This window comes from Fistularia commersonii, chromosome 11 (assembly GCF_037954325.1).
Source record: "Fistularia commersonii isolate RoL2024-O1a breed Wild chromosome 11, RoL_Fcom_v1.0, whole genome shotgun sequence".
NCBI classification, from domain to species: Eukaryota; Metazoa; Chordata; class Actinopteri; order Syngnathiformes; family Fistulariidae; genus Fistularia; species Fistularia commersonii.
In genome coordinates this window covers 7,911,142-7,927,342 of record NC_141294.1, presented here as the reverse complement: position 1 = coordinate 7,927,342, position 16,201 = coordinate 7,911,142, and the positions used below count along the sequence as shown (strand labels likewise).

The following is a 16,201-nucleotide window of genomic DNA, read 5'->3' as shown; positions in this document are numbered from 1 at the left end:
CTTTTCTTTCTGTCTCCCCTCCCTTTTCATTTCCCCTTCACTCCACTGCAGGGTCATGTGACGGTGCTGACGTCAAGCTGGGGAGGCAGGCAGAGGATAGAGTTAGCTCGTGGGCTTTTTAACAAACCCTCCTGCTCAGACTCGGAGCCCCTGGAAGTCTGTCAGTTACTCACTTAACATTGCCTCAGTCACGCACTCACTCTATTCTTCCCCCTCTCTTACTCTGATCTCTTGTTTCCTCCTCGTGCTCTTCATTATTAGAGCCTGTTGCTTCCTCTTCTGCTGCTCCTGCCAGTGCTGCCCCCAAACTTAGCTCTAAAGAGAAAGTGCTGGGTGATGGACTGCTGAGCGGCTCGTACATTGCTACAAAGTGAGGTAAGCTTTGTGTGTTTTCTCTTTGTGTGCGTTATTGTGCTTCGGCATCTGATGGTTGCTCCCAGAAGGTGGGACGGCAAGATCCGTCTTTTTGCTCCGTTTGCATCGTTGAAAGATTCATATACTTCCTCCGAACGGATGATAAGTTCCTCGACCAAGCCTCCCTATTTTTAAGGGATTTACTCGCCACCCGTTACTACTTTGGCCATGAAAGAAAGAGAGACGAAGCACAATGTTTTAGGGTCCCCGATGATGCTGCGATCTTGAAGACAAGCTGCTTTCTTTCTCAGCAAGCAGTCAGATCTGTCTTCACCCCCCCTGCAGGAAGTGAGTGCACGATAGGAGCTGAGTGTGTTATCCGTTGTGTGGCCTGGAGCGATGGGCATGTCTTCATGGTTTTTCCTCCCCAAACAATGCGAATGTTAGAGGCACTAGTGTGCTGGAATTGTGTCTGTCTGCCAGAGAGCTAAACAGGGAGGGGGTAGAGCAGCTGCCACCTGCCCATCTCGGGGGAATGGGAAAGCTTGTGTGGTATGCGCTACAAAAATGTAACTTTCTGTCTTAAGGTCGGTTTGTATTTACTCCCCTTTGTTTTTTGTTCCGGAGGAGGGATAACAATAAGTGTGTAATGCAAGGTTGTCTCATACCACCTTTTTTACTTTTTTTTTTTTTTTTTTTCTCTTTACCATTCGTGTGTCCAGCCCCCCTCTTCGAAAACCCTCAAATACAAACCAACCCCACCTCCCTGCATGCCTCAGACAAAAAGGGTGCCAGCCCACATTTAGCCCAAACGGACAGGAAAGAAAGGGGAATTATTGGTAGCAAGTGGTTGGGATCTCCCAACCAAACTGCAAACTGTCATTTCCTCCTCCTCCCTTCCTCCTTCTTTCTTTACTTTCACAGGGCTCATCTGCTATGAGACTTTATCTGTTCCTGTCATTCCCTCACAGCCTCCTTCCTCCGACTTGCTGAAGTGGATGAGTTAGGTCCGTGTAACAGGTCCACAGCCATTCCAGTTGGTTTTAGGTGAAGGTTCCTGCATGATAACTTGCATTGTTTGGTCAAATGGTGGGTTTGCTTTTCCAATTAGAGTAAATTATTTATAAATTGCGATGTGTTCACAAACCATAGATGTTAGATAGTGTTGATGTAGCACATGCTACAGTTCCATTATGATATTATTCTTCCTCCTCTGTGTGTGCCATGATATACACATATATATATATATATATATGTAACCTGTCAAACAGTTTTTACACTAAGTGCAAAACCCAGCATTAAGGGTCAAATGAAAGGACAATTTACTTGAGGGCCTGATGATTTTTATAAGTAATAATATTGAAACAGTCTCTTTTTGAATTAATGCTAAAATCTTAACCTGTATTATCTCTCACACATGGTATATAGTTGGTAACATTGTTTTGTTCATTTTGTTCGGTGGAATTTGTTCATACATAATGACAGTACAGATCAGATGAGGACTTCTATCTGCTTTTCTCTCAGTCTCAGGGTGAAATGCTCCGTCCAATGACTGTAATGGCATTCATTTGTATATTAACTGTCACTTTGTACTCGGGAACGCGGTTGTACAGCTGTTAGTATCGATTCTCACTTACCAAAACTGAGTTCACTGAGTTGTAACATAACCATGAATAGATACTCTTCCTCATAAGTCAACCTAAAGATTTTTTTGCTACTTTAAAATCCTACATAATATTCATTATATAATTTAGCTGCACTAATTTTAGTTCAAGTTAGATTTTATTTAAAAAATAAAAAAATAAATTACAACTTGCTACTCAGCTGAATGCGGCACATTGAACCCCACTGATACAAGTCAGATGCACCAGCCTGAGGCTTTTTCGAGTGTTTTTTTTGTAAGAAATGTGAAGCCTTTGCATTGGATGAACAAACATTTGGGGAAGATGGGGGGGGTGTCATGAAGGAGGTGTGACAGAAGAATGTTTACCTTCTGCTGCCTTGCCAAGTCTGTTTGCACGATCTTCTCCAGTTTACACATACCTAACTCTGAGAGTTTTGTTCCAATTTAAATAGTGCTGGACAAACTTCAGTTTTATCATTTACCTCACATAGAAAACCTGTAAAACTTGAGGTCAACATTCCTCTGCTCATTTTTCAAGAAAGTCAGAATTATATAAATTGTGATATGCCAAAGAATTTTTTTTTATAACTGTATGGAAACCAACATCTCAATAGCATTAACATTAAATATACTTAATATTAAAGAATTAAAAACTTTTTAATTCCTCTTCCCTCAGCCGCAGGGAATCTTCAAACCTTTGTACCTAAGACCTTAAAACACTGATAGCCTTAACCTTGACAATTTATATTTTATTGTATTTCTTACTCTCCCTCCTTCCTACTATTATCTATTATTGTTATGTTTTTGCTTGAAACTCTGGCACAACAATTTCCTTCAGGATAAATAAAGTTGTTCTCATCTCTCATCTCATCTCAAAAAAATATTAATCTAGAAGGAATTAGGTGACTAGTTCTACAACTAGTTCTTGAACTGGCCTGACAGAAGCATCAGTTTCACATCAACTGTGGGTATGTAAATGTTAACATGCACGGTTGTTGTGGCAGGATGACAGTTATGTGCACGCTGTTGTGTGCATGTTTTCTGCAGCTGTCCTATGTGTGAGTGTTAACATATCAACTGCATCTGCATGGGTATCTAACAATTTTGGATCCAACACTGTTTTTGTCAGTTGGCTATATCCAGAAAAAAAAAAATATGACTTGCCTTCCTTGAAGCATTTTTCTGCGGCCGTGCCCACACATACACAGAGGCACTGGAATGGTGGTTTTGATGCCCTCATCCATTTCAAGACAAAAACCTGAAGATAAATTCATTCTATTATGTTCAAGTATATCTGAACTTCATGAACTATTCTATAACATCCTGTTTTGTAGTTAAGGCTGGCTCATGTAACACCGGTGGAACTAACTTGAAGGCAAGTTTATAGAAGTGTTGATTTATGACCAGAGTTGAGGAGGGAGACAGAAACAGAGAGAAATAAAAAAGAAAGTGTTTGATACTTAACAGATATGGGAAGAAACAGGAGGTAGTTAAGACATTTTTCTAGTTTGATTCTCAGGTGTTGTATAATAAGTGATATTAGCAGTGAAGCATTTTCATTGGTGGGAGACTACAAGCAAGAAGTATGGGAGACCGAGTATTTACCTGTCACTGAGTGCAAGAAACAAAGACCATAACTGTTTAAGATGACTAGCTTGTATATTTTTCAGCATATATTTTTATTTTCAGGGCGACAGCCTCGAAACTAGTAAATCTCCATCAAAGATTTCAAGTGCCTGGAGGTCATAGGAAACATTTATTGCATTGGCAGTTTGCTTTGATTATAAAGCTTACTCTTAGGAAAACCACCACCTTTATATTATACGATATTATTATATATATATTTATAAAAAATACTAAAGCATTCATTTTGCACTTAGTATGGATTCATATCACATGATAGCTATCAGTCTTATGTGTCCATCCTTTTGTTTAAAACAGAAAAATTTAAAAGTGGGATACCATTCACAGAGATGGTTTAGCCTTTAAGGAACTTATGAATAAGTTTCCTGTAAACAGCAGTTTTATCCCACCGCCAAAGTGTATTTCTTTATTGTCTGCACCTTGACTCAAAGATGCCGTACTCTGTGACATTTATTATATTATACAATTCTTCTTCTAGTCAGTTCAGCTGTCATTATTACTTTAAGGTGCCTTAATGTTTTGTATCCATTTATTCAACATAAAATACATCATTATCAACCTTAGCGGTAGGGGGAAAAAACATTACCTGGCCTTTTATTAGTCATGAGACTGAATACAAGCACTTAGAGCTGACCTATCAAGTTGTCCTGCTCTTCCTCACGTAGTAAAGTCAACTCTTTTGAGAAGGTGCATGTCAGCCGGCGAGAGACACTCAGATCCGCACTGGCCGCACATGTTGTATACAGAACGGAAATTCATCCGTAACCTCACAGTTCCTTAAATGAAAGTGTGCGTTTGCAGTCATGCCAGTGGACATAAAACAATGGTTGTGAAAAAAATCAGTATTTTTCAATGCAGTGTTGTGATATTCATAAATCCGGGGAACTCAATCTCAAAAAGAAGTCCATAGCCCGCAGGATGTCTCAGATTGCAGCTGTAGTCTGCGATCCATTAGTAAGCATAAGCGGGTAAAAACGGTTGGAAAGTTGATATTAGGCGTATTCGCGGAAACAATAACAAGTTCACTGATTTGAAAAAATCCATCGGACAGCTTGGCCTGAAGACAGACGTGGTTTAGTGGACACAAGGGGCAGCTGGCCTGGCGAGCCCTTTGTCATTCTCTAATAGCGTTCATTGTAAATGGGTTCATAGGTCATTTAACTGAAATCCGGCTCCAAAGAGGTGCAGAATGATCCAAGGGACTGCCTGCAGCTGAAGGATCCCACATACTCTGACACGGACCTTCTTTAAAAAAAATAAACAAAATAAAGAAAATAACCTTAGCCTAAAGGGTCCCATGAATTGGTTTTGAGGGACACTATGGGAAACAGATGTTCTATTTTTATCCACTGTGTGGAATTCACACACTGATGCATCATACTCCGCACTCACAAAAGAAAAAAGGAAAAGGGGCCTAACTGCTAACTTTCCTTAGTAGCTTGTGCTTTATAGAGTATTACGACGTATAAATGTGTTTGGGTGAAGATCTAGATCAGGGGTCAGGAACCTTTTTAACTGGGAGACCCATAAAAGCCAAATATTTCTAAATATATTTAATTGAGATCCATAGAGTATTTTTAACATATAATAAATTAAGCTCTGGTGCTGCACGGATTTGTTCGAAGTGCCGCGTTATATTTAACCTTTTCATTGATGCGATTTTATCATTGCATATTAAACATACGGCAGACCCTGCGCTCTCCACAAATGCAAATTCCTCTGTCTACGCAGCCTTTTCTTTTTGCCAACTTTTCTGTTACTTTTCCATAGAGTTGAAGCAGATAAACTAGTTGGCTATCTGATAAAATTAATTTCTTCACCTTAACAATGACCCAGACATGTTAGGAAGCCAAAGGTTCCCGACCCGACCAACGGGTGACTCTTGAAATTTGTCTTCAAAACTAATTTCTCTTGACTTTAAAATGACACAGTATTATGAAGAAATATCACAAGTATTTTAAAATCAGTTCCAAACAATTTTTTTTTTTTTAAAGTAAAGTTCATCACAGCAGGTGATATACTGCAGAAAAGGAAGATTGTTTTGATATCTTTTGGTACGTGATGGGGTTTTTGCCTGACTGTTGCATAATGTGTTTCACAATTTTGAGAATTTCAAAAAAATATTGCAAGCTTCAATAATGATTGAATTATTTACTATAAACAAAATAAGAATTTTATTCATCCTACGCGAATCGAACTTTCAATGACAGTCAAACACACCTCCACCATCTGAAAACTGCAACCCTCAATTTGTCTTATTGTCATGCATTTTTTTAACCCTTCTAAGCCACCCTGCCAAAGGTACTGTTAGAGTTAAGGTTCAATTTATTGCTCTATTGTCCGAGTAAAGGAGCTATTTCCACATTCGTATTTTTGATCCCAGGTTTATACTCAAACCATTTTAAGGTTCTCCATTCCATTTTATGACTTAACGCTTGTTGTCATAGACGTGATGTCTTAATGATTTGTGGTGAACCATGTTACACAATTTGTGTGTTCTCATTACTAACATTTCTCACCCAGTGAAACACAGCATTTGCAGTGTCACTTGTGAACAGTAATCATTTGAAAACATCATTCATTGAAGAGCTTATGACCATTTGGTCCCTTGCATTTAAGGTGCCTCTAATTAATTTTGAGCGCTTGTTTTGTTTTTTTCTGTTTTTTTTTTTTATTATTACTATTCAGACCATGGAGAAAGGAAGGATGACAACACTTCCACCGGAGACTTCAGTGGCTCTGCGGCAGTAGTTAAGTGTTTTGGGAACTGGAGAACAATAGCACTATTCTCTTATAGAGATCAGGAAAACATGCATGGATGTACTCCATGTTCTGACTTCAGTCACTGCCATAACAATACGTGTGCTGCAGTGCAACAAAGAAAATTTGTTTTGTAAAAACATTAATTAATGAAAAGAATGAACAGCATATGAAGAATTCCTCAGAGCATCCTGACATCTCCAGCATCCAGAATCAGTGCTTACCTGACACATGTGAGGCGAATGGATAAAGTACTGTTGCTGATGTCCGTCTTAAAGGTCAATCAAGTGCAATATTTAGCAGGAATTTCTACCTCCAGGTTCATCCATCGCAAGCTTCTAAAAAGATGATCTTTTATTGAAGAATACTGATCTTCTGAGTGGATTTGTTTTGTTTGTGTGAGCTTGAGGCCCACACAGAGTGGTGCCTGCATATCAGAGATGAATATTTATTACATTTGTAGTTTTGAGCCTTTGGTGATATCAGTGCTATCTAGAGTCACTCTTGGGTCTTTTTGGCATAGAGTATTAATCCAGACTTTTATTGCAGAGCGACCTGACTGGTAAAGTATCAAACATTTTCACAGCACTTTCAGTTCTTACGACACCGGACAAAGTATGGATGTGTTTCTGTAGCTTAATAAAAGCAGAAATGCAGGGTAATTAGCCTTCAGGAATATCATTAATTTTCTGAAAAAAAAAAAAATCTGTTTTCATACAGAACAGACAATAGTAATACTTCATTTCAAAGCACCAGGTAATTAGCACCCCCGCATGTTTTTCTCATTTCTCGTCTTACAGTGCCATTTAGCCTGTTTTTGTATCGCACATCTCTTTGCATTTTTATATTCTTGAATGTCTTTCCCTTGACCTCCCTGTCATTTCACTCTCCGTGTTCATTAGCCTTTTGTGATCCTATTATATATCAAAAGTCCTATTTCTATGTGAGTTTTTGTTATACTTGGCTAAATTACAGAATTGGCTAAATTATGAGAGCAGCAAAACAAATTCAGCAAGTCAGTGAACATTAACTACTCAGTCCGTAATCTCACTGATCCTGAATGTCCAGAACCTTCTCACTACTCCAGTTCCTCGGGTTTATCTTGACCTCTGACCTCGACTGTGATGTAACTTCTGCTCCGTTTGTTAGTTTTCCGTGATGCTATATCCTGTTTCTATATTTTTATTTGACCACAGGAAATGGAGTAAGCTTTGTTGCATCCCCAGGGGCATTCCTCGAGGCTCAGGCTCTGCCTGAGTTACATTTTCTCCCTACATTTTTCTCGTGAAACCCCAACCTCACTCCCCCCGGTGACTATACTCTGACTCTCATAATGCATACATCGTTACATTTGCGAGACGGTGGTCTGAACATACATTCTACAGCTGTTCTCAATCCTGCTCCACAAACATCTTTTGTCAGCTCGGATCTTTACTTTTGGAACATTGAACTGCCATAGCACTTCACAACGCTAATGGAAATGCATGCTCAGCAGGTGTTGAGTGGGAGGCTGTTCTTTTCTTACTTACTGTCAGCTGTCACTTTTTATGGAATTCTCTATTTGAGGGGATAGCAATGCAGATAGTGATTGGTTTTAAAGTGATTGGATGTGACTGGAAAAAGTTACGTTATCAATCCAGGCCGCAATGCATTCATAATTAGTACAATCTGTCTCAAAATGTATCCATAAAGTTAAAGAAAATAATGTCGGCGCTGTCATTGAGGGGGTTTCGGCAGCGGTAAGAGGAGCTGGTGCTAACAATCACAAATAAAAGACTACCCAGAGATCAAACCATCACCCAGTCAAATCAAACTGGCCTTGCGATCCACAGTGTTGTGGTTGCATCACTAATGTTTTGGCTGTCAGTGTGTGGTGGGAGCATTATGTCTGCCTGGCACCGGTTAATGGTTAAATTATTGGGTGTCCGCTCATGTGTGATTATTCTATTTTTTAAATTTATTTTGCACATGATAGAATCTATGTTTCATTCAATATACATTTGTAGTTTTGTGAGCACATTGCTCTCAGCACTAGTCACTGTGGAATTACACAATCCTTTGACTGATTATGAAATTTACTTGGGAAGTGTGTCAGCTTGTGCTTCTGCATGGTTCCCTATTTTTCTCCAAAAATCAATAAACTACAACTTCTGTTTTCCTTCCACATGTTTCTGGAAGGTTTGTTACCATGGCAACCAAGTGAGAAAGCAAATGTGGGGATTAAGAAGTCTGGAAAAAAAAAAAAATCGAAGAATAACCTAATATCTAACCAGTTATCAATCACAACCCATTTGGCAATTCCTCCAGAGGTTTCCTCCTGCTGTTGCAGGTTTGGTTCAAACAAAACAAAGAGAGGAACTATGAATTCAGATCCTAGAAAAACTGGCTTCAGTCCAAATGTTACAAAGGTATTTGTCTCTGTGCTGTGGCATCCACTGTCCAGTTAACAACTTGCAGTGACCATTACCCAACTATGTGCAGTACACTTAGCATCCTGGAGCCAGAGCATTGCCAAAAACATTTGAGAGATTTTGGTGCCGAGTATCACTGTTCAAACTTTTAAAATGGAAAACGTCACTTCTTTGTGATTACAAGTCTATAGGCTGACTCAGTCTTCATCTATCCATCAGTATGTCTATCTTATTTTAATTGTGTGAGTGAGCGTGTCTGTGTGTGTGTACCTCTCTCCATCTCACCCCCCACTCCCACATCTGTTGTTCCTGTGTCCATTGTTTTTGAGACTCAAGCTGCTGCCATTCACAAGGAGCTAAGAATACAGATTACCAAATAACCCTCACTTCTACTGTTTCCCGGGGAAAGTTTCTTTCACTATTGCCGCCCATTGGTTCTCTGTTCACTTAGTAGGAATAAACTATCCGTTAGAATTTGCACGGGCCCTTGGTAAATGGGTTGTGTAGGTATTACAGGATTTAATCCCAAACAATTTTCGTTTTCCATCACAAATTCTGGTATGTGTTTTGTTTTTGCGTTAGGAAAATGCATGCAAGTATTGTAGTGAAAACATAAGCGATGTAATTACCGCCCATTGTGTTCATATCTAGCTAAGTAGTGTGTCAAGCAATGACACACTGCAGTGTGCAGTCAGATATAATAGACACACACACATTTATAGTATACGAGATTTTTGTGACAGGTAGAAGGCATAAAATGTATATAGAATAAAGCCAAATTCAGCATCCGATGTTGGCAATATTAAATATACCAGGCATACATACATTTATAGTATATGAGAGTTTTTGTGACAGGTAGGAGGTATGAAATCTATAAAAATCAAAGTAAAATTCAACACCCAGTGTTTACAATACTGCCTCACAATGTTCCTTTACAACATACGTGTGAAAAGACTTGTCTTGCAACACCTCGGTGCTAATGGGACCCGTTCACAGTTGATGGTGCACAGTCTTATTTCTGTTTTTATAGCTGGGAGCTCAGTTCACATATCTGTCACAGTTTGAACAAACCAGACCACTGGTGGGCAGCTCAATGATTTGCCTCTTACTCTCTGAGCTCAGTTGAGACAGACCGATTTTTTGACAGGGACAATCCTGTCTAGACACCATTCAGTGCTTTTACTGCCTTCTTCTACCCGCTATCTCATTAAACATGACTCCTGATATATTGGGTGTAAACCGTCAAACTTCAAATTTAATCTGGCTGAATGGGGGACATTCACTTAGCGGTACTGAAGAAAAATATCTTCCTTTTCTATATTTTCTCAGTCTATTAGATTGCTTATTTTTCAACACACCTCAACATCTCAAAGTGTGATTTACCGCTCCATCTGTGACTCCTGTACAGTATAAATGTGTTGTTATGCGTATTGGTATTTTTGTTCATTATCTTGAATTTTAAATAAGGGTTAAGTTGTGTTTTGTTTTCAGCTGCAGTTAAATATAATAATTTCCAAAAAACGAAACACATGGACACCGTAGCCAGCACCATAAATAATTAGATAAGCTATCATTTATTAATTCCTCATGGGGAAATTCGTTCTCTGCCATCATGGATGAACCATGAGCTGTAGGCTGCCGTCCACCAGCGCCAGGGGAGCAGTTAGGGGTTCAGCGTCTTGCTCAACGACATTTCAACACACTGGCAGGAGCCGGGAATCGAACCAAAGACAATCGCTCTACCTCCTGCGCCACACCGCCCACATAAGCGGCAATCTAAAAATGTTGCTTGCTGAGTCATTCAGTGATCATCTTTGACCCTTGTTGGAGAGTTAGCCGTGGCCGCTGGTCTTTCATCGTGAATCAGTATTCAGTGCTCACTATGCAGATGTATGCATGATGATGGATTACAGTGCAGAGTCTAATCCTCTCCTAGGCATTATGATATATGAAAATAATCCGTTGAAATTCTACATATTTAGGCTACGTTGAAATGTAGCATGTCAATGTAGTTGGAAAGGCATCTTTGGTGCAGGGGGGTCTTCTGTTTCACCAGAACATTAGATTTAACTTTTTGGTTTTAGGTTCACAAGTGCTAAATACAGATATTTGCTGTCTCACTTTCCTGCACCCACACAGCCGCCTCTACACCTACATATTGACACAGACACCATGTCACTGACCCTGTACATTTCACTGTGGGTATGTATTCATCCATATGGAGAAGTTCATGTTTGTGCATTCAGCCAGAAAGCTCATCAATGACTGAGATCTTGCCTGTATGTTGCTATGGTAACTACAGTAAAATTGTTTCATAAGTGCTGGAATAGGTCATATGTAGGATGTAATAGGATGAGCATGACAATTGAGAACACTGAAGGTGGAGGAAAATGAAGAATTTATGAATGAGAAGATAAAAAGAATATCATCACATTGATGTGTTTGTGGAATGGTGGTTATATTTTTAACCTGTAACAGAGTTATGGAGCCACCTCTCTCATATTAGAATTTGAACTACTTTCCACTTGTGTCTACGTGTTTGATTTGAATCATAATCCTTTTGGATGAAGTGAGTTTGATTTGAAGCAGCTTCCAAATGGTCCAGCAGCTGCAGTAGTAACCTCACATTTCGTTTTTAACCATTTGTCAAACAAATTAAAGTATTCTTCTCCATCATGTCTTCTACTGTAACATGTAATCTGGTCTCCCAAACAAAAACATTACCATGTTTGGCCGCATCAGCATTCACTGCTGCAAACAGTATGTGTTGTTTTTTTTTTTTTTTTTTTTTTTTTGTTTTGTTTTTTTACTGGCAGGTGGCTTCAGGAGAATGAACAGATGTGTTTAGTAAACATATAGCTATTGCAAGTAGCGTTTGCAATTGTTGCTGCTACATTCCCGAATTCCAGTATAAGCATGACATAGCTGCTAATGTAACTATTTGTAATCACATTGTAATGACAGTTTATGTTTTTCTCCCTTAAACATAAAATGTCCCACAGCAACATGAGATTGCTACTGGGAGGGCTGCTGGAAGTTTCACCCCAGAATAGCCTTGTGAACCCCTTGTGTTTGAGCACATTAATTGACTGTTTATGCAAATGATATCTTTCTTTTGGATCCATCTAGCTGTCTATGATATTGAATAATTTTTAAGGCACAAATTTGATATGTAAATTCAAGAAAAGAATTCCTTATAATTATTTCTGAAATCTTTGCTTTATCTTTTAGGTCACATTCATTCCATTAGGTATTAGCAAGAGGCCTATCCTGAGACCTAAGTTTAGGAAATGAGATGGTTATTCAGTCTGTGCAACAAACCGTTTAATTTCCTGATAAACTTAAACATGGCTCTGGATACATAAACTCTGTTAAGTTTAATTTTCCATCCTATGTTATGCAGGGTCTTAATACATGCTTGTGTTTAATGAAAGTCAGGATAGAAGCCCTCAGGTTACTTTGGGACTCTGATTTTGTTATCAGAAAGACATAATCATTGTTACATCTGGAAGGGTATTTTCATATTTTAAGTCAGGCAGTCCCAGAGCAATTCAAGTTAATCATTACATTCTTCATTATGACCAAGCTAGTACCCTTCATTGTTAGACGCTGGGCTCCATTATTTCAATAGCAGTAGGTATATTGTATCTTCAAATATCAGGCTACTATCACACTAAATGTATAAAAATAAATTAATAATGCTAATTATAGTAATGCTATTATTATTATCATTATTATTATTATCATTCCAGAATGTGAAATGCATGTCAAACACATTAGAAAGACATTACTTGTTTAAACATTCCCCATGAATTATTTTCTTTGTTATTGCTAATAGTACGAGTGGCCTAAAGTGATTTATTTCTGATTGTGAGGGATACTTTTATCTACTTGCTTTTTACTTTTGATTTGCACTGACCTGGATTGTAAATCCTGTGTGCTTGAGTAACAGCTAAGTGTAGTTTTTTTTTTTTGTTTTTGCTGTGCTTTTAGCCGTAAGTGTTGGCTCAATAAGTGTTCTGTTTGCATTTATTGTGTGTTTGTGCTTTAATTCCTGCTGAAGGACAGGTGATAGGTTGATAGGTTATTGTGCTGCTGCAAATCAATGCTCTTATCCTGCAGTGTATTTCTCTCTCTCATTTGTGTTTCAGATTTGCACAGTGGCTGTTATATGCAGGGTGCATGTTAATTATGTCTGTGTTCAGCCTTTGTGTATTAGTAATCTCCTCTAAAGCTACCAACCTTTGTTGCTGATAACAGCATGTGGTTTGTTTTGTTTTTTTTATGAAGGCTTGAAGGAAACAATGTTTCCTTCAACGTCTGTTCCCATCTCCTCTTGATTTTTCTCCAACTTTTCCTGTCTCAATATTTTTATTTACCCCCCCTTACTGCATTTTCAATGAGCCACCATTTAAATGTTCCATATTTCCTTTGTCCAAACCATTGTATGCTGTGATCGTAAACAAAGCAGAAGGCCCAAAATAATAACCCTTTGATTGATTATAATTTTGTCCCATTCAGAAATCTAAGCTGTTCTCTGCATCATTATCAAATGCTATGTAGTTAGTCATTGAAATGGTTTCATTTCTCTGACAATAATATGACAGAGCCTGTGACGGAAGTGGATTTGGACAAAGTAACAACACCCGTCTATTAAGGGGACACTGCTGTGAAGCCATAAGTTTTGCCATCAGGTCTTTGGCTATATGTAGAAGTGACTACAATTGGATGAGGTTTAAGTTTATTCTACCTATGACCACAATTAATATAATAAACATCCGGCTGCACTTAACTTGAAAAGTTGCTAATGCAAAGTCATCACTGAAGTGGTCATGCAATAACATTTACCGTTACCAAACCTTAGAGATTGTTGGTTGAACTCAGGGAATACTACCCTCTCTTTTTAGACTTGGGAGCCTTGTCCTTTCATTTCTACATTTTTCAGAAGGTAGATACTTAAACTCTCTGATAAGTTATCATTTCTCAAATATCTTTCCTTCCATTGTTGCATTCATACTCAGTGCTAGCCTTGGTTGAACCTGGGAGTGTAGGAGGTGCTTTTCTTAGTCTGCCACGGTTTGAGCAGGAATGCTATTGGAAATAAATCCTTTCACCAACTCCTTTTTTTTTTCCATTCGTCTCAGTGTGAGATTGTAAAGTGGCCGGTGTGGACGAACTGATCATAAGGATGTGAGAGACGCCCTGTGCATTCGCCATCATATCTAATGATTTCCTTCAGTACAGCAGAATAAATGTACGTGTGACTTTTTCCAAGGAATTTCCTAACAAAAGCCTTAACCTATACAGTCATAGATCAAGTTGGTTGTGAAACTGTTAAAATCATTGAACTTTCTACGATTCTTATTAACTGGTGCAGTTTCCGGGTTGCTTGGCTAATAAGGAATAATTCTACATTTCAGTTGCACAAGTACCTTTAAGAACAGAAAATAATTCTTATATGCTTAATAATAATCTGAAACTGACACTGAAATGATACAGAAAGTGTCACCAATAAAATCATTTTGAAATTTAAATCAGAAATGCTGAAAGAAACAATTAGTGCAATAACAATGGATTTTTGGGTTAATGTCAAGAGTTAACTAAACACTTTCATTCTAGGATTTAACATTATCAACTGAGTATACTGAGGCAATTTTTTTCATTCTTGCAGTCATTTCAAGATGGGAAAAGCAGCAATTTCTGTTCATACATTTATACAAATATGAGCTGTGTTTTTTTTTTTTTAATCAGTCACCCTAGTGGACATCAGTTTTTACTTCCCTTAATATTATCAGCACACTTCATTTCATTGCAACTCAACATAAAATTGCTTCTGAGCTGAGCTGCTACAGGTGAGCAAAGAACCGGTTCTACAATAACTGACTGAAGTCTTATGTTCAAAGTTATTTAACAGGATGTATGGTGTAATGTCAGAACCAATTTATTAATAGCTTTAACTGCTTTGTTATATAATCCATGTTCTGACACCTTTAAAATCTACAAGGTCCTAAGCACAGGACTTTGAAATTGTACATTTAAACTAACAATTCGTGAAAGTGTAGTGACTGGACGAATGGCTTATTTACTTTGCAAGTTTAGCATAATGTTAAGGCCGCATTAAAATGTTCAAATTCAGTTACTAACTGAGTTTCTTTCATGAGCACCTCTGTCATGAGAGAGTAAACAATGCTTTTTTTTAATCTTCAATCTTTTATCTGCAGATGAAAACTCACAGCTCCCACTTTAAGTAAATGAATGATATTGACCGACCACATTTAAACCGCTGAAAACTATGTGTTTTATGTGCGTGTACGTGTTTACATTTTTCCTACTCAAGCCCAAAACCTCATTCCGATCCTGAGCTGAGTGTGTCTCTTGAGATTATATAGACTTGTTAATCCATTTCATATTGGACATCTGGTCCTGCGTATCCTCAGCACGTTGTGCTGTTATCGATGGAATGTTCCATTAGTTTGTGAGAAAGGGGAGATTTTAGTCAACTAACTTACAACTAACAACTTATCCATTCTAGACATTTCGAAAGCTATGTGCCTCACACAAGTTTGCAAATGTACAGGTATATACAGTGAAATCGAACTGAATAGATAATACAGCATTATTGGAAAGGAGGGAAAAAACTTCCAGTGCTAATGCAAAATGAAAAGAAAGTTTAAGTAAATATAAAAGTAGGTTATCTTGAACAAGTGGCTTTTACAATGAAACTTAAAATAATGCTGTCTCAGGCAGAATATTCCAGAGCGTCTGTGCCCATGACTGCAAAGACTCCCCTCTGGTGTTTGAGAGATAAGACTTCTGCTGGGGGTGCATAATAATCCATAATCTCAACCCTCTGAACAATATCCAACTCATGTCTGCAGTGGATCAGTAGAGATTTTTGTTCACCCAGAGGACACTGTTTGATTTTGAGCGAAAGCCTTGATTATGCTTTTTCTTATTGAGTTGTTAAGCGTGACGAGTCCGGATGGCAAGTCAGTTCAGTTGTAATCAAACAATGATAGGAGGAAGTCTGTGTATAACAGTGTATAAAAAAGTTGAAAAGAAAAGTGTGAACTGAAGACACACTTGCAGTACACAAAAAATGAAATGCAGTGAAATTGCAGGTTTGGAAAGATGGGTTTAAAGGCGAGTTTTGAAAATGGTCATTCCCGGACTTGCGCAGACGGAGGTTTCCGGAGTCTGGGTTCGGTGCATCTGCTGAAAAGCTTTGGGATTTGTGTAAGGGATTTGTGATAAAGATGGTAAGTGAGGGTGGGCAGGTGGAGTTAGCTTGGCCAGAGCAGGAGTCCATCCATTTAGAAAGTTGGCGGTTCTATTCTTGGCTCCTCCTATCCGCATGTCAAAGTGTACTTGGGCAAGACACCGAATCCCCCAGTTGCTCTCAATATTT

General features: G+C 38.4%; 1 protein-coding gene across 5 annotated transcripts in view; it reads left to right on the top strand.

The window, feature by feature from the left end:
* ncalda (neurocalcin delta a) overlaps positions 1-16,201 on the top strand; it is a 53,686-nt gene that overhangs the window by 23,083 nt on the left and 14,402 nt on the right. The window contains exons 3-4 of one of the 5 annotated variants that reach the window (XM_086154814.1): positions 52-160; positions 262-375. The exons of 2 other annotated variants lie outside the window; for them this stretch is intronic. The gene's annotated coding sequence lies outside the window, so the exon portion shown is untranslated. Of the gene's footprint in view, positions 1-51; positions 376-16,201 lie in introns of all 5 variants that reach the window. 2 more of the 5 variants (XM_086154815.1, XM_086154813.1) reach the window with 2 other exon arrangements.